Source organism: Saccopteryx leptura, chromosome 6 (assembly GCF_036850995.1).
Source record: "Saccopteryx leptura isolate mSacLep1 chromosome 6, mSacLep1_pri_phased_curated, whole genome shotgun sequence".
Classification (NCBI taxonomy): Eukaryota; Metazoa; Chordata; class Mammalia; order Chiroptera; family Emballonuridae; genus Saccopteryx; species Saccopteryx leptura.
In genome coordinates, this window is record NC_089508.1 from 156,359,507 (window position 1) to 156,374,670 (window position 15,164).

Below are 15,164 nucleotides of genomic sequence, written 5' to 3' on the forward strand. Positions count from 1 at the left end.
CCAGCACATTTAGCAGCAGCTTGCTACCTGCCAGAGCTGCAGTGCCTGGATGTCCAGCAGTTATAGTGCCCAAGGCCAGCCCAGGCCCACAAGTCACTTTGTGCACAGCCCTACGGGAGGAACAGTTTGCTCACTAGTGCCTGCAGGAAGCTCCCGAGGCTACCACCTTGCACTCTGGAGCACTTCCCAGCAGTGGGAGGCTGGTGAAGGCCAGGACACCACTGAGGAAGCCTTGACTGGAGCGAGGTATCTTGGGGCCAGCTGGCCTTGCTGCTTCTGGTTCTACACTGAGTCTGGATCCTATTCATATACTTGATCTCATCCAAATCCAATGTATGTCCCTCTTCCATCCTATGATATCCTTGGGCAGGGGTCTCCTCTAACACATCTCTGTAGCCAGAAGCTAGCCCAGAGCAAGCTTCCTCCACTGTCACTATGAACGCGTCAGTCAATGCAGGGGAGGGGTCTTTGTAAGACGGACAGACAGGGGAGATTTGCTTTGACGTCCTGGGAAAGGCTTTTGCTTGAACTGTTCAACTTGACTTGGAGCCAGTGCCTTTGGTTCTTGGCGGTTCTTGGATTAAGCCAGGCCTCTTAGCTCCGAATGGAGTGTCTCACACTTTGATTCTGGTCAAGCTGGCCTCTGACTTGGCTGGAATTACTGTCTGCTGCCAGTTTCCGGGGAGACATGTGAAGGCCCCCGGGATCTACACTGCCTTCTGCCATCTGTGGCCACTGGGCTGGGCTGTGAGTCTGAAGAGGGACAGGTGGCCTGGCTGGCACCTCATCCAGACATCTCCTGGGGCTGGTCAGCACCATCTCTAAACCAGTTGGCAAAGGCTCCAGAGGGTGCCTTTCCCAGGCATGCATATATAGTGCCCTACAGAGGAGCCAGACTGGATCTTGCCAGGGCAATGTCTTCAGCCACAGACACAGCCCTGAGCAGCTTTTCTCTCTGTCCCAAACCCTGCCACAGCCTCTAGCTAGAGCTTAGGGGGCAGAAGCTGCTGAATTTGTCCTATCTTGAATGCCAAATTATGTGCTTTTCACACGGCTTGACACAGAATAGACAGCCAGCAAATATTTACTGAATGACCAACAGAATAAATGTTCTCCCTTCCTTAGAAGAGGCCACCTAATGCCATTGACTATAGTGAGAATAGAAGGATTGGATTCCAGAAACAGAGGGGACAGAAGAAGATGTGAGCAAACTACACCTGCATCTGTGCAATCTTCCCAGATTTTAATTTTTCCCGTCAGGATTCCCTAGATTCCTCCAGGAACTCTAACATTAGGGCAAGTGAGTGATCCAGTTTTCCTAACCCTCTAAAACTGTGATATTTCAAGTGTGACCTGTGGACCAGCAGCATTAGCAGCCGCTGAGAGCTTGTTAGGCATGCAGACTTTCGTGCCCCACCCGGAACTGATGAATCAGAATCTGCACTTGAACAAGATCCCAGGTGACCGTGTGCATGTCATCGTCAGACAAGTACCGCCTTAAACAGCCAGTGATGGAACATAGGACTTCTCACCTGGGGTTGGCTGCTAGAAAATGTGACAAACTACATTTGGGGCTTCTGCCTACCTCAGTGACTCAGACCAATCATTGAGTCAGATATTTTTTGTCTCTCTAGCCCTTGAATATTGTCTAGAACACAGTAGGTGCTCAGTAAATATTTAATGAATAATCAGAATGATTCTTTGTTATTTTCTAAATTTAGTGTGCTCAGGGTTTGGTGGACTTCTGTTTCTGGACATAAATCACAAGTTATTAGAAAGAATTTTAGTTCCCAATAAGGACCCCTGGAAGAACAGCTATTGTTAAATGAGCAAATACTGAGTGCCAGGCAAATGTGGTACTGTGTGGATAAGCTCTCAGTCTCTTACAAAGTGTGGTTCAAGGCCAAGAGCATAAGCATGACCAGGTGCTTGTTTAAAAATGTAAATCTCTGGGCCCTTCTCCAGACCTTTCTATTGAGAACCTTTGGAGATGAAGTCCAGAAATCTGCATTTTTAAATTTTTTTTTGTATTTTTCTGAAGTGAGAGGTGAGGAGGCAGAGAGACAGACTCCCGCATGCACCCTACCGGGGTCCACCCAGCAAGCCCACTAGGGGGCGATGCACTGCCCATCTGGGCCGTTGCTCCATTGCAACGGGAGCCATTCTAGCACCTGAGGTGGAGGCCATGGGGCCATCCTCAGCGCCCAGGCCAACTTTGCTCCAATGGAGCCTTGGCTGCAGGAGGGGAAGAGAGATAGACAGGAATGAGAGGGGGAAGGGTAGAGAAGCAGATGGGCGCTTCTCCTGTGTGCCCTGGCCGGTAATCAAACCCGGGACTTCCACATGCCGGCTGACACTATAACACTGAGCTAGCAGGCCAGGTCCCAGAAATCTGCATTTTTAATAAACATCCCAGACACACTAAAGTTTGGAAATTATTGCATCCCTAGTTTACAGAAGAAACCAGGGCACAGAGAGGTTAACTGACTTGCACACAATCACAGAGCTGGTGAATGGTGGAGACAGGACTCAGACCCAAGACTGCGGGAATCCAGAATCCACGGTTTTAACCACATTGTCTGTTACACTGGAAAAACTGATGCTGGGCAGACTGTGTATATTTAGCCATGCACATGACCTTGTGTGTATCTCATGTGTCCACAAAGTTTGCTGTATTGTGAACTCTTGTAAAATCTCAGAAGGCAGTGAATTATTTTTCTCAGTATCTGTAGCATCCAGTACCATGCCCACATGCCCAGCACCTGGGAGGTCCTCAACAAATCGTTTGAACTGAATTTCTACAAATACATGATTATCCACCTGTAGAAACACAGATGCCCAGAGGACATCTCATTTTCAGGAAGACTCTTGGAACAACCTGTAGCGACTATCAACTTTCCTGCTTTCTCTTGAACCCATTCAGTCAAACTTTTGCTCATGTCACTTCATTGGCATGACTATTGTCCAGATCACCAGTGACCTCAACCTGCATGAACCTAGTGGTTAATTGTCAGCCCTTATTTCACCTGACCCCGTGGCAGTTTTGGACATAGGGTTTTCCTTCTTTCCAAAACTCCTTCCTATGGCTTCTAGGACATTTGTCTCATCTCTCTGGATGCTGCTGCTGCTGCTTTATTTATTTTTTTATCTTTCCCTCTCAATTTCATTATTGTGGTAAATTACACATAACATAAATTTTATTATTGTAACTATTTTTAAGTATACAGTTCAGTGGTATTAAGTACCTTCCCAATGTTGTGCAACCATCACCACCATTCATCTCCAGAACTCATTCATCTTGCAAAACTGAAACTATACTCATTAAACAATAATTCCCCATTTCCTCTGGCAACCACCCTTCCACTTTCTGTCTTTATAAATGTCACCACTCTAGATATCTCATATAAGGGGTCATACAGTATTTACCTTTTTGTGATTGGCTTATTTCACTTAGCATAAGGACCTCAAGGTTCATCAGTGCTGTAGCATATTGCAGAATTTCCTTCCTTTTTAAAGGTGAATTATATCTCATTGTATGTCTAGAGCACATTTTGCTTATCCATTCATCCATCAGTAGACACCTAGGTTGTTTCCACATTTTAGCAATTGTGAACAATGCTACTGTGAACATGAGTGCACAGATAGGTATCTCTTCAAGACTCTGCTTTCAATTTTGGGGGGAATATACCCAGAAATGGAATTGCTGAAACATATGGTAATTCTATTTTAAATTTTTTGAGGAATGGCTGCACTATTTTACATTCCCACCAATAATACACAGGGTTCTAACTTCTCCACATCCTCACCAACACTGGTTGTTTTATTTTGTTTTCATCATAGCCACCCTCGTGAGTATGAGGTAGTACCTCACTGTAGTTTTGATTTGCATTTCCCTAGTGATTAGTAAGTAATGTTGAGCATCTTTTGGTGTACTTATGGGCCATTTGTATCTCTTCTTTGGAGAAATGTCTGGAAACTTCTTTTTTAACAGCATCTTGCTGATTCCTCCTAACCTTGCAGTGCCCAAAGATACCATCCTTGGACTGCTTCTCTTTCTACACTCACACTTTCTTAATGAGCTCAAACAGCCTTAGAACTTTAAATATCATCCACCTGCTGACCACTCTCAAATGATATCTTCAGCCCAGCCCTTGCCCCTGAGCTGAGGCTGCCATTTCCAGCTGCCTATAGGATGACTGCACTTAGATATGTAATAGACATCTCAAGCTTAACATGTCCAACACTAAGCTACTTAGCTTCCCTCAAAATGTCCTTCTTCCAAGGTTTCCCCCATCCCAGTTAATGACGACACCATCTTTCCACTGGTACAATGCAAAAGTCTTGTTCCCATCAACAAATCCTGTCAGAGCTATCTGCAAAATATATACAGGATTTGACCAATTCTACTGCTGCCACTATAGTCCAAGTTAACACCACCTCTTACCTGGTCTGTTTCAGTGACCTAACTAGTCTTCCTGCTTCAACTTTTCCTCCTTCAGTCTGTCCTCCATCTAGTGGCAGAGTAACCTGTTAAATCCAGTGACAGGTCATGCCACTCTTCTACTCAAAACTCTCCATATTACTCCTAGCAAAAGCCAAATTTCTAACAATGCCCCATATAACTTTTACTTGTACAGGTACACACTAAGTACATTCTTACCTCAGGGCCTTTTGTACTTGCTGATCTCTCTGTAAACACAGTGGCTCTCAACCTTTTATTTTGTGCCACAGACCCCTTTGGCAGTCTGTGATGTTTGTGGACTCTTTCTGAGCATAATATATATCTTCCGACCCATAAAATAAGTTACATAAATAATAAAGAAAACTAATTACAACTCTCAAAATATTTTTAAATGTGTAATATATGTTTCTTATTAACTCATTAAATTACAAAAGCTAGCAGTATTTTGAAGTAGTGAGTATAATGATATTTTAAAGATATTTTCTACTATAATGTGTTGCAAAAATATCTGTGATTTCTAGTAGCAACAATGCACAGGTGCTGCTAATATCACTGTGATTTGCTGTCTGCATTCATAGTTGAAGACCACGCTGAATTTTAATTAGTGAAAATAAAGATATATTTTTTCCCTTCTAAGACTGAGACTGCCTGGATTCCATCCACTGACCTCTGAAGGGGGAATGTGTGGATTCCAGGTTGAGAGCCTGGGCTTAGAATGCTCTTTCCCCATAAACCCTCATCGCTCACTCTTTTACCTCCTCTTACTCAAAAGCCACCTTCTCATGAGCTCTTCCCTGAGGACTCTGTTTAACTTGTATCCCCACATACCCTTATCCCCCTTTCCCACTTAATTTTCTCCATAGTACTTAACTTCAAATATTTTTTTTACTTTCTAAAGAAACTGTGTATCTCTCCTTTTGCTAGAAAGTGAGTCCCATGAGAGCAGGCATTTTTGTCCGTCCTGTGTTTGTGCGGTGTCCCCAGCACCCAGAATGGGACCTGGCATACAAGAAGCACTCCATAAATATTTGTTGGGGGAAAAAATGAGTGATGATATCTCTGAGAACTCTATGTTTCTTCTCATTTTTTTTCTGTAAAAAGTTAATGATTTGTGAGACTTTTAATAAACATTCAAGAGTTATATTAGCTTTATGGCTATCATTCTGTTAACATTTCAAGGTTAACCTTAAACAGTAGCAGAGAGCTGTAGAACCCAACAATGCTGATGAAGCTTCCAGTCCTCAACAGGAGGAAGTATCTTCCAAAGACTTTGTAGGGGACATGGGTCATACCCAAATTCAGGGAATCACCTCAGAATCAAAGTGCTGCCCATAAAATTCTTTCTTATCCACACACCAGTCAGAAACCCATCGCAATCAGACCACTACCACTAATACTTTCTATTTCTGGCAGTGTGGAGAAATAGAAAACATAGGTTTCAGGGTCAGCTGGACTAGGTGCCAATTCTGCTACCGCTTGCTAGCTGTGTGACTGTTGGTAAGTAACTAAGCCTTTCTGAAAAGGTAAGATGGTTTTCCGGAGAATGAAACGGGACGGCTCGCACAGTGCACAGCACAGAGCAGGTACTCTATAAATGGTCACTTCCTCCCTCTTCTATCTCTCTAGGTCATTTTTTACCTGCTTGTCAAGGTCTGTGGGATCCTGATGGCTAAGAGGAAACGGTCCAGTCTTCTCCTGCGTGTAAACCCTCTGCAACTAGACCCGACCAGAGCAGCCCCCTTGGACTGTGCCACTGTAAATCCATGCCTTCACTCCCACCTCAGATGCGTGGCTGAGATTCACATCTGGACATTGACCATGAAGCCCACCATTTATCACAGTTTTTCTCCTGGCTTTCCCTTTTGCCCACACTGGGGAATCTCATATATTCCACATAGAGGATGAGACAGAAATCACTGTCCCCCGGTTTTTCAGTGCTAAGAGCTATCAGAGAGCACAGTCACCCTTCCAAAATGCAGGCACCAGGGAAAGTGCTGATGCACACTGTGCACTCTGAGCCAGGTCCTGCTGTACACATATAGCGTGGATATGTACACGAGGGCACACATGGCCTTAGGGACCCTGCCACCACCCCATTCCACAGAAGAGGAGAAAGAGAACCAGAGAGATGAATTCACTTGCCCACATCAAGCAGCTTTTAAACTGAAGGGTCAGGATTAGAACCCAAGTATTTAACCATTTCTGTTACATGCTCACAGCTTGCCATTGTCTCCAGGTACTGAGTTTGGGCTTGGGCAAATCCTACCAACTGACCACTAAGAGTAAAACCAGGTCTCACCCAGCCCCTCACTCTTGCCGGAAAAACCTCCCTAGATTTTGAGAATGAAGGACAAGAAAGAGAAATGTTGCACTGACTCCCTTTGAGCTCTTTATTTCTTTCTGGTTGCAAAAGTGCTTATTTCAGCATCCATGATCTCTCTTTGTTGTGTAGATAATCAACCCCGTCAGATTTGTGCTGTCATTACGAGTTTATTATTAGATTTATTTCTCCTATAAGTAAATGTGTTCACAACATTCCATCAGGGAATCTCCTTAATTGTGACATAAATGTCACTTTATGTAAATTGAATATTTATCTTCCCATGGAAGGGGACGAGGGGAAAGAAAGAATAAACAACCTTCAGTTTTGGAGAGCAAAGGTAGTCCTGGCCCAATTTATAACTCACCCCTGAGCCTTCAAAGCCAAAGGTGAGCTGAAAAATTATTGGATCATCTTTGAGGGGCAGCCAAAAGGTTGAGGGGGGGGAATGGCCATGATGCTTTGGGGATGTTGGGCCAGGCTCCCAGGTCTGCCCCCTAAACCTCTCCTGAGACCAGCCACCCCCTTCCCAGCTGGAAGCATCCAGTGAAGGTTGTAGCTTGCCTCTCACTCCTCCCATCCAGGAGTCCAGCCCTGCTCCTTCCTCGAGAGAAGGTGAGCGCGGCGGGCACAACGGGTTGAGTGGGTGTGGCCCACGGCTCCGGGAACCGACCCAAGGCCCCGCCACCGCTCGCGAGCCGCCCCAGAGTCCGCCTGCCAGGCGAGCGCAAGCTCTTCTTCCAGAAATTGCGAGGATCCGAGCGCACTGTTTGTGCACCACAAGGTCAAGTCGGGAAGTGGAGCCAGAGGAGGAGGGGCGAGGAGGCGAAGGGTGGGGAGAGGGGCTTCCCGCTTCCTTGCCAAGTGCCAGCCCTTGGAAGTTGCCCTTGGTTTTTAATCCTTTATGGGTAGTGGGAAGGACAAGCAAGGGGAAGGGGATACCCCGGGCCAAACTCCTCCGGGGCCATGACGTGCAGCCACTCACCCACCCATCACTGCGTTCCCCACCCCCCGGAAATGTGGTGCAGAGCTGGGTGCCTTGAGGCACCCGGGCGGGAGGAGGGTGCGTTGAACCTGAGAGGGACCCTCTCTATGGACCGCCCCTTCTTTCTTGAGGTCGCCCACAATTTCAAGTTTCCCCCGCCTGGGATGTTAGTTTTCATCTGCTGTGGGTGGGGGGAGGAGGGCCGCGCCCCCTCCCCCAGACTCGCGCGCGCCCCTCCCCTCCGCTCTTGCCAGCACTTTCTGCTCACTTCTGGCGCTGTAAAACGCTACGCGATTTGATTCGCATTTTAAACTAGCGATTCAGAAGCAGAGCCTAGGGCGAGGGTCTTCCAGCGTTGGAGACCCGGGAGGTGATGTGCTCAGTGCAAACCCCATTCCCTCCGCGAGTGTCGCCTTCAGGCTATTTGCAAAGAAACGTCTTTTTGACGCAGGGAGAAATGGCAAATTTTAAGTACGTCATTAATATGGCGCCAAAAGAATTTTTAAGTATAGCTTGCTTTTTTTTTTTGTAAGGTTGCGGGGGGCACCGCCCGGGTCTGGGGCGAGAAGGGGGCGGGGTGTGAGCAGAAAGTGTGAGTGAGAGAGTGGAGGGGCGGGGTATGTATGTGAGTGTGTGAAGTGTGAGCAGACCTGATGGGACTTGCACGGGCGCAGCCGCCGCTCGGGCCTGGCCCTGGGGACAGGGCGGGCTGGGGGCGCCCCAGAGCCCGTGGGGAGTCCGGGCTCGAGGTGCAGGCAGGCGGGCGGCTCGGCAGAGTATTCTCCCTCCCGAGGCCTGCAACGCTACCTGGACCCGCTGCTGAAGCGAAACAACTGGGCTCCGGGAGGGGGGGGGCGGGCGACCGGGGGTGTCAGGAGTGGAGATCTGACTGAATAAGAAAAAAAGTGGCTACTCCCCCTCGCTCCTCCCGCCCGCCTCCACCCCACCCCCACCTCATTTTTTTTTTTTTAAAGAGATCACAAGGAAGTCTTGGTTTAAAAAGAAACAGAAACATACACCGGGGGTGTTGGTGAATGGTCCTGACCGCGGCCATCGCAGTTGGAGGCTATTTGGGGGGGGGGGGGCGGGAGTGAGTAGCGTCCATGGAGTTACTTTGCGCCCACTCCTAGGCGGCAAGGGCTTAGGTCCCGCGGGCTGAACTGTCCCCGGCAGGGGTGCGGGGCCGAGGACGCCGCGGGCCCCGCCGCCTCCCTCGCCGCGACCCCGGATGGATGCGCGCCCCCCGCCCGCCTGCGCCGGCCCCAGGAGCTCCGGATTTCGGGAGCATCCTTCCCGCGCCGGCCCCCGCCGCTGCGCGTAGCCCAGGGCAGCGCCCCTCGGAAGGGCACCACGGAGCAAGGTAAGATCCAGCCCTCGGCGATGGGCCCTGCGCATCTCCACAGCGTTATTTTGTGTGTTTTTTGCAACAGATCTGCCAGCGCTCCTCGCTCGCTCGCTCTCTCTCTCTCTCTCTCTAGCTCGCTCGCTCGCTCCCTCTCTCTCTCCTGCTGGCTGCCTGTTCTAGGAAGCCAGCGCGCGGGGGGAGGGGGGATGCACAGCACAGGGGAGAGAGATTGCGCATGTTGGTCAGTCGTGTTTTAAAGAGTACATTGCAGGGAGGCTGAGAGGGGCGCATGCAACAACAACTTTTGGAAGGGTGAGTTTGGCGACCTTCTTTATTAATGACTGCGGCAAAGAGCCCCCGGGCCGGCAAGGGGGCGCGGGCGGGCGGGGGCGCGCCAGGGCTGCAAGTTGCCCCGCAGCTCCAGCCGGGTAGAGGGGTTGCGGCGGGAGACCAGTGCCGAGGGGAGGTCTCACGGCCGGGGGCGAGGGTTCGGAGGACCCGGAGCTAACTGCCCTCCAGTCTCCCCGAGTTTCATTTTGTTGATACGCAGCACGTTTGGGCGCTGAACCGGGCTAAGCCGGTGCACATGACCCCGCGCTGGGCTCACGTGCAGCCGGCCGGGTCCCAGACACCTTCCGGGGGCCACTGCCTCCGCCCTGTCGCCCCCTCTCCGGGCTGGGTGCACGCGGGCGCTGCACGCGGGGACAGCATGTTCAGCTCCCGGGCGCCGAGCCTCTGCACAAATTAAACAGTTTTTTGGAGGGGTGGGGGATGCCCTTCCAGGTGAGTATGGAGGGTACACAGCCCCAGCGTGGGGGGTGCGGGCTGGGTCGGGGGCAGCTTCCCTCCTGCAGGGCTGCGCGGGAGTCCGGCGGGGGAGAAGCTCTGAGAGAGTGGAAATGTACCCGCGGCGGCTGGAGCGGCGGGTGCGCGCCCGCGGGGCGACGGCAGGGGGCGTGGCCCTTGTTTACCTTCTCCCAACTCAGCCGGTTCGCGTCCCGCTCCGGGGATGGTTCTGCAGTCCCCGGCCCTCCGCCTCCGCTCCTGCGCCCTGGGTGGTACCGGGAAGACGTAGGCAAGTGGCAGCCCCAGCCCGGACTTACACACCCGACCCCCAAATGAGTGACACTGCATCCCCCGCCCCCACCAAACGCCGCTGCAGTCCCTCTCCCGGATCCCGGCCCGGCCCCGCCCCCGGCAGTGGCATCTTCCCGGCCTCACCTCCTTCTCTTCCTCCCTCTCTCTCCCTCCCTCCTTCCCACCCACTCGCCTGCGCCTGCGGAGCGGCTCCCGCCCGCCTCCTCCCTGCCTGTGTGCAGACTTGTGGATCCCTCCGGTCCCTTCCCGCCTATCTCTGGGCCCTGAGACACCCTCTATTCCAGGGATGAGAGGGGGTCAGCTTGGCGATTGGGAGCTGTTAGGTCAGAAAATGAGGATGCCTGCAAGACAGGCAGGAAGGCTTCACTGTGCCTTCCAGAGGCCCAGAACACCCCCCCCCCTCCCGTACACACACACACACACACGCGCGCGCTCTCTCTCTCTCTCTCTCTCTCTCTCTCTCACGCGCGCGCGCGCGCACACACACACACACACACGAGTTCCCCACCATACACAGCTGCCCACCTCTAAGTGGCGCGGGGCTCTCACATCACCCAACCCCCTCCCCCACACTGGGCATCTAGTCCACCTCCCGGCGCCGCCCCTGGCCAGAACCGCCTCTTGCCCTTCCTTCGCCTGGGCCGGAGCCCCCCGCAGCCACCTTCGGCTCCTCCTCCTGGCTCCCGCGGTCGGAATCACGCCGGCGCGCCTCCAGCCTGCGGTCCCGCGGACTGCCTCCGGGGGCAGGCTGGAGGCGCGTGCCAACCAACACCCCCCTCCGGTCTCTGCCACCCGCTGGGACACTTGACTTTTTTTTTTTTTTTAATCATCGTCGCCGCAAGTCTTGAGCCCAGGGCTTTTGGGGGCAGGAAGAGCTATGTTTCCCTTTGCCCCGTGCCGAGGGCACGCTGCAGCCGGGAACTGTGGTCTCTGCAGATTTCCAAACCTTGCCCTAGCACTTACCACACTCCCCAACCACGCTCATCTGCAGGATTCTGACAGGAGGTTTCACCCAGGGGCTGAGTTTGCAGGGGATCATCAGGAGACACCAGGCTTGTACTCAGCGTTGCTAGAGGGGATGGGGAGGGACTGAGTGGGCTTGCCTGACCTGCTGTCTTAACCTTTGTTAGAAGGGGAGGAGCCCTGAGCTTTGAGCCCAGGCAAGCTGTCAGGAGACTCACTTAACGGTTCTGTTTGCAAACTGAGTTCTGGGCCCTGGTGGTGGTAGGGCCACCTGGCCCCTCCTCCCAGGGTGGCATTAACTGTCTTCACTGGTAAAATTCCCAGTAGAACATTTGGCAAAAAGGCCGGCCAGGGAGCTGCCAACCAGGCCTGGCCCTGTTTCCTGGGTTCTGAGGGTTCTGGCTTCTCCCCTACCCTGACTTCCTCTCTCACCTTAGGACCGCAAGTAAAAGCACCATCCCTTCTGTCCCATCTTCTTGGGGCAGGTTGGTACTCGTAGGGCCATCTAACAAGCAGAGGAGGAAAATAACAGAATAACTTTAAGGGGAGGGAATGAGTAATAAAGCCGACCCAGGCAGGGAGGAGGGCTTTCATGTTTAAGAGATGTTATTTGCTTTTTAGGTCACAGGCTGCAAAAACAGTCTTTGATCCGAAGTGGGTGAATAATTTATTGAGAAAGTTTGCATGGTAGAAAAAAAAAGGGATGTTTGTTTGATCTGGAGCCCTCTCAGTTGTCCCAAGTGCTGTTGGCTGTTGTTTAGAATGGGAAAGCATTTGGTTTCACAGCAAATGCCTCACAGAGGGAAGTCCTCACCCCAAGCAGCCGGGCTAGCCGAGAATGTTGGATTTGAAACTGCTTGGCCAACGGTCTCCCCAGCACTTTTGGAGATGAAGTGTTTAAGGATAAAGTTGTTTGGGCTTGAGATGCAGCAAATGTTTCCAGAACATTTCCCATCCAGCGTGCTTTTCCTTTCCCTAAATTGCCTGGCTAAACAGACAGTAATACTGATCCAAGAAGCTGTCAGATATGTCTGCTTAGCTTTCATTGACAGGTGAGGTGGGACTGCTGGTCCCCCGCCCCTAGGTGCACCTCAGAGTTGAGGGTTAGGCCTTTGACACTGACTTCCATGTCTTTGAGTTTTGGGGCAGGGTGTTCTGGCTAACTGCTGGTCCAGTTAACAGGGAGGTAGTTGTCTTTTACCCAAGATCCCAGGTTAGAGGCTTCTGGTCCAAAATCTTCAAAGTTAATCCAGCAGGCTTTGTAAAGATGCCAGGTCAGAGTTGTGAGGAGGGGAGTACCCCTGGCTTTCCCTGTCCTCCACATAGAACCCTTACCATGTGGCTCAAAGCGTAGGCACCCAAGAAGTTTCCAGGTAACCCACAGGAAACTGGAGTACTGCAGCAACACTCAGGAGTTGTAGGCCTATGTTCACTGTAGCCCAGTGGGGTAGGGTACACCATATGGAGTGAAACAGCTTAGGTTTGAATACTGGCTATGCAGTCACCAGTTATGACAATTATTCTGTGCCTCAGTTTCTTCATCTATTGATAGGGTTAGTAACACTACCTACCTCACGGTGGGTGCACAGAGTAAGCGATATTGATTACATAAAGATTAAACTCAAAGGCAGGCGTGTGATGAGCACTTGATTAGTATTAGTCATTCTTGCTATTACTATTAATGACCTGAAGAGGGTCCAAACACACTTTGACCTTTGATCTCTCCCCTTTAGGCTAGGCTGAAGAGCCAGCTCCCTTCTCTGAAGAAGGGATCAGAAGGACCCTGCAGTTGCCAATGGGCAGACATCTGTGGGAGCAAACGGCCTGAGCTTTGCCCTCTCTGAGGTGGAGAGTAGGGTGAGAGTGCTGAACGACAAAGTAGACAAAGCCCCTTTCATTCTCCCAGGATCCCCTTGGTACGTCCCCAGAACTGGGTCTGGAGGGTGGGTGTGGGCAACATGTTCTAGGGGAGCTGGGTGCACTCTGGGACTCTTGGAATCGCAGGTGGGCAATGTTGGGAGTCGGAGGAGACTTCAGGCTTCCCTGTGCTTGGAGAAGCAAGTTTGAAGATCTGTGTGTACAAAATCATTTCTGTAACGGCAATTACTGTCCCTGAGAAGGCATTAAAGTTAATGAGAGATAGGAAGGAGTGGGGCTCTGACCCCCGTTTAAAGCCATTTAAGAGTATGTAGTTCTTGTTTTCTGAATGTCTGGCCTTCCCGACACAAGGAGGCTCTGAGGACAGGTTTTCCAGCCGAAATATCATTAAATTGTATTAGCATCTTATTACATACACGCCTTAGTGGTCTGCCTCAGACAGGGAGAGTTTTTGTTTCTCTTTGAAAGATTGTGTCTGGAATGGTAAATTGCCTGCTTGAAAGCCTCCCCCACCCCCCTTTTTTAAAGGAGGAAGACGAAATCCTGCTGTGTGTGGTGGCGGTCAGGGCAGGCCTGGTGGCCCCCAGAGAGGAGAGGCCGGAGGCCAGGTTGGGGTGTTTTAACTGCCCAGGGAGCGGCTGCAGTAGCTGGCCTGAAAGGCCCACTGTTCCCAGGGTCAGCTGGAAGGGCGTTAATGGAGGCCCAGGGTGTTTATTTGAGTTTATTTGCAGAGAGGTCTTTAAAGGGGGCTGGCAGTGGGCATTGGTGTTTCAAGTCCAGACCTGAGGCCTCCACTAAGACCAGTGACTAGGGCTGCCAAGAAAACATCTGCCACCAAATTGCTGCCCTATTACTGAGTTGACATTGATCATTAGCCAGGAGCCCAACCAAATAAAGAGTTCTGGAAAATGTGTGAGGTTAAGACAGAGAAGAGGGCTGTGAAAAAAGGACGAAATCTCAGGCTGAGGTGTTGTTCCTGCAAGCTACAGGCAGGCCAGCTGGGCTGTGTGGTCCCCAAATAGAGGGAGGGGACAAGAATCCACTCAAGCACACTGCATGTATCGAGCCCGGTAACATGCTTGGTGCACCGCACGGAGGGCATGGAGGCTCCCACAGGGATCCAGGCAGGCTTACTCTCATGGAATGTATGTTCCGGAGAGAGATGTTCAACAAGTTACAGGTTATGATGGATCCCCCGAAGACACTGAATAACAGGTGAGCTTTCTTTAGATAAGGCACTCTGCATAGACCTCTGTGGCATTTAAGCTGAAAGCTGAAAAATGAAAGTTAGACATGCATAGACCATTAAAGGCAGAGGGTAGAGGCTGTGTACAGGTCTCAAAGCATGGCCTGTTTGACTTGTTCCAGGAAATGACAGGAGGCAGTAGAGTCTGGAAAGTGGTAGTGAAGGGCCAGTGGTAGACATGAACTTGCTGAGGTAGGTAGGGGCCAGATCCTGCAGGGTCTTGTGGTTAGGAGCTTGAGTTTTATCCTTTGTTCAGTGGGGGAAGCCTTTGGGAGATTTTAAATAGGGGCATGGCACTATCTGATTTATACTCTTTGAAGATCATTCTGGCTGCTGTGTGGATCCGGGATTACGGGGGAGCAATAGTAGAAGCTGGGAGATAAATGAGGAGTCCAGGCAAGAGATGAATGAGCTGGCTGAGACCCATTGGGTAGCAGTAGAACTGGGGAAAAGGTGGGTGGATTCATGGTACGTTCTGGAGGGGAGAGCCCACTGGTCATGCCAAGGGTTGGCTGAAGGGTGGAGGACACACAGATATGTGGGCTGTTGCTCCACTAAGGTGACCCTCTGACACCCCACTCCCAAAAGAGAGCTTCCTCTCTGTGTCTCCATGCTGGGGATGGTGTGGGAGCTACAAACGGAAGGAAATGGTACCCTTTCATTCCTTTGTACATAGGGTTTCAGAAGCCCTTTCTGTCCCCAAAAGCAGGTACCCTGTGACACTGAGGCCTTGCTTGGGGAGAGAGTGGAGGGGCCAGTGGAGAGGGAACAGCCAGAGGCCAAGCTCAGTTTTCAGTATCTCCCACCCCCACCTGTACTTGCAGGCTCAATTTGGCTTTGGTGAAGGAGTCCTCCCTGTCCCCCTGG

General features: G+C 51.1%; 1 protein-coding gene across 5 annotated transcripts in view; it reads left to right on the top strand.

Annotated features, from left to right (window-relative positions):
• Positions 1-7,412: 7,412 nt before the first annotated feature.
• Positions 7,413-15,164, top strand: part of JADE2 (jade family PHD finger 2) — a 50,533-nt gene continuing 42,781 nt past the window's right edge. Inside the window, exons 1-3 of one of the 5 annotated variants that reach the window (XM_066343955.1) lie at positions 7,414-7,566; positions 8,898-9,127; positions 12,907-13,089. The gene's annotated coding sequence lies outside the window, so the exon portion shown is untranslated. Of the gene's footprint in view, positions 7,567-8,752; positions 9,128-9,304; positions 9,425-12,906; positions 13,090-15,164 lie in introns of those variants that run through there. The other 4 variants (XM_066343958.1, XM_066343956.1, XM_066343957.1 and 1 more) reach the window with 4 other exon arrangements.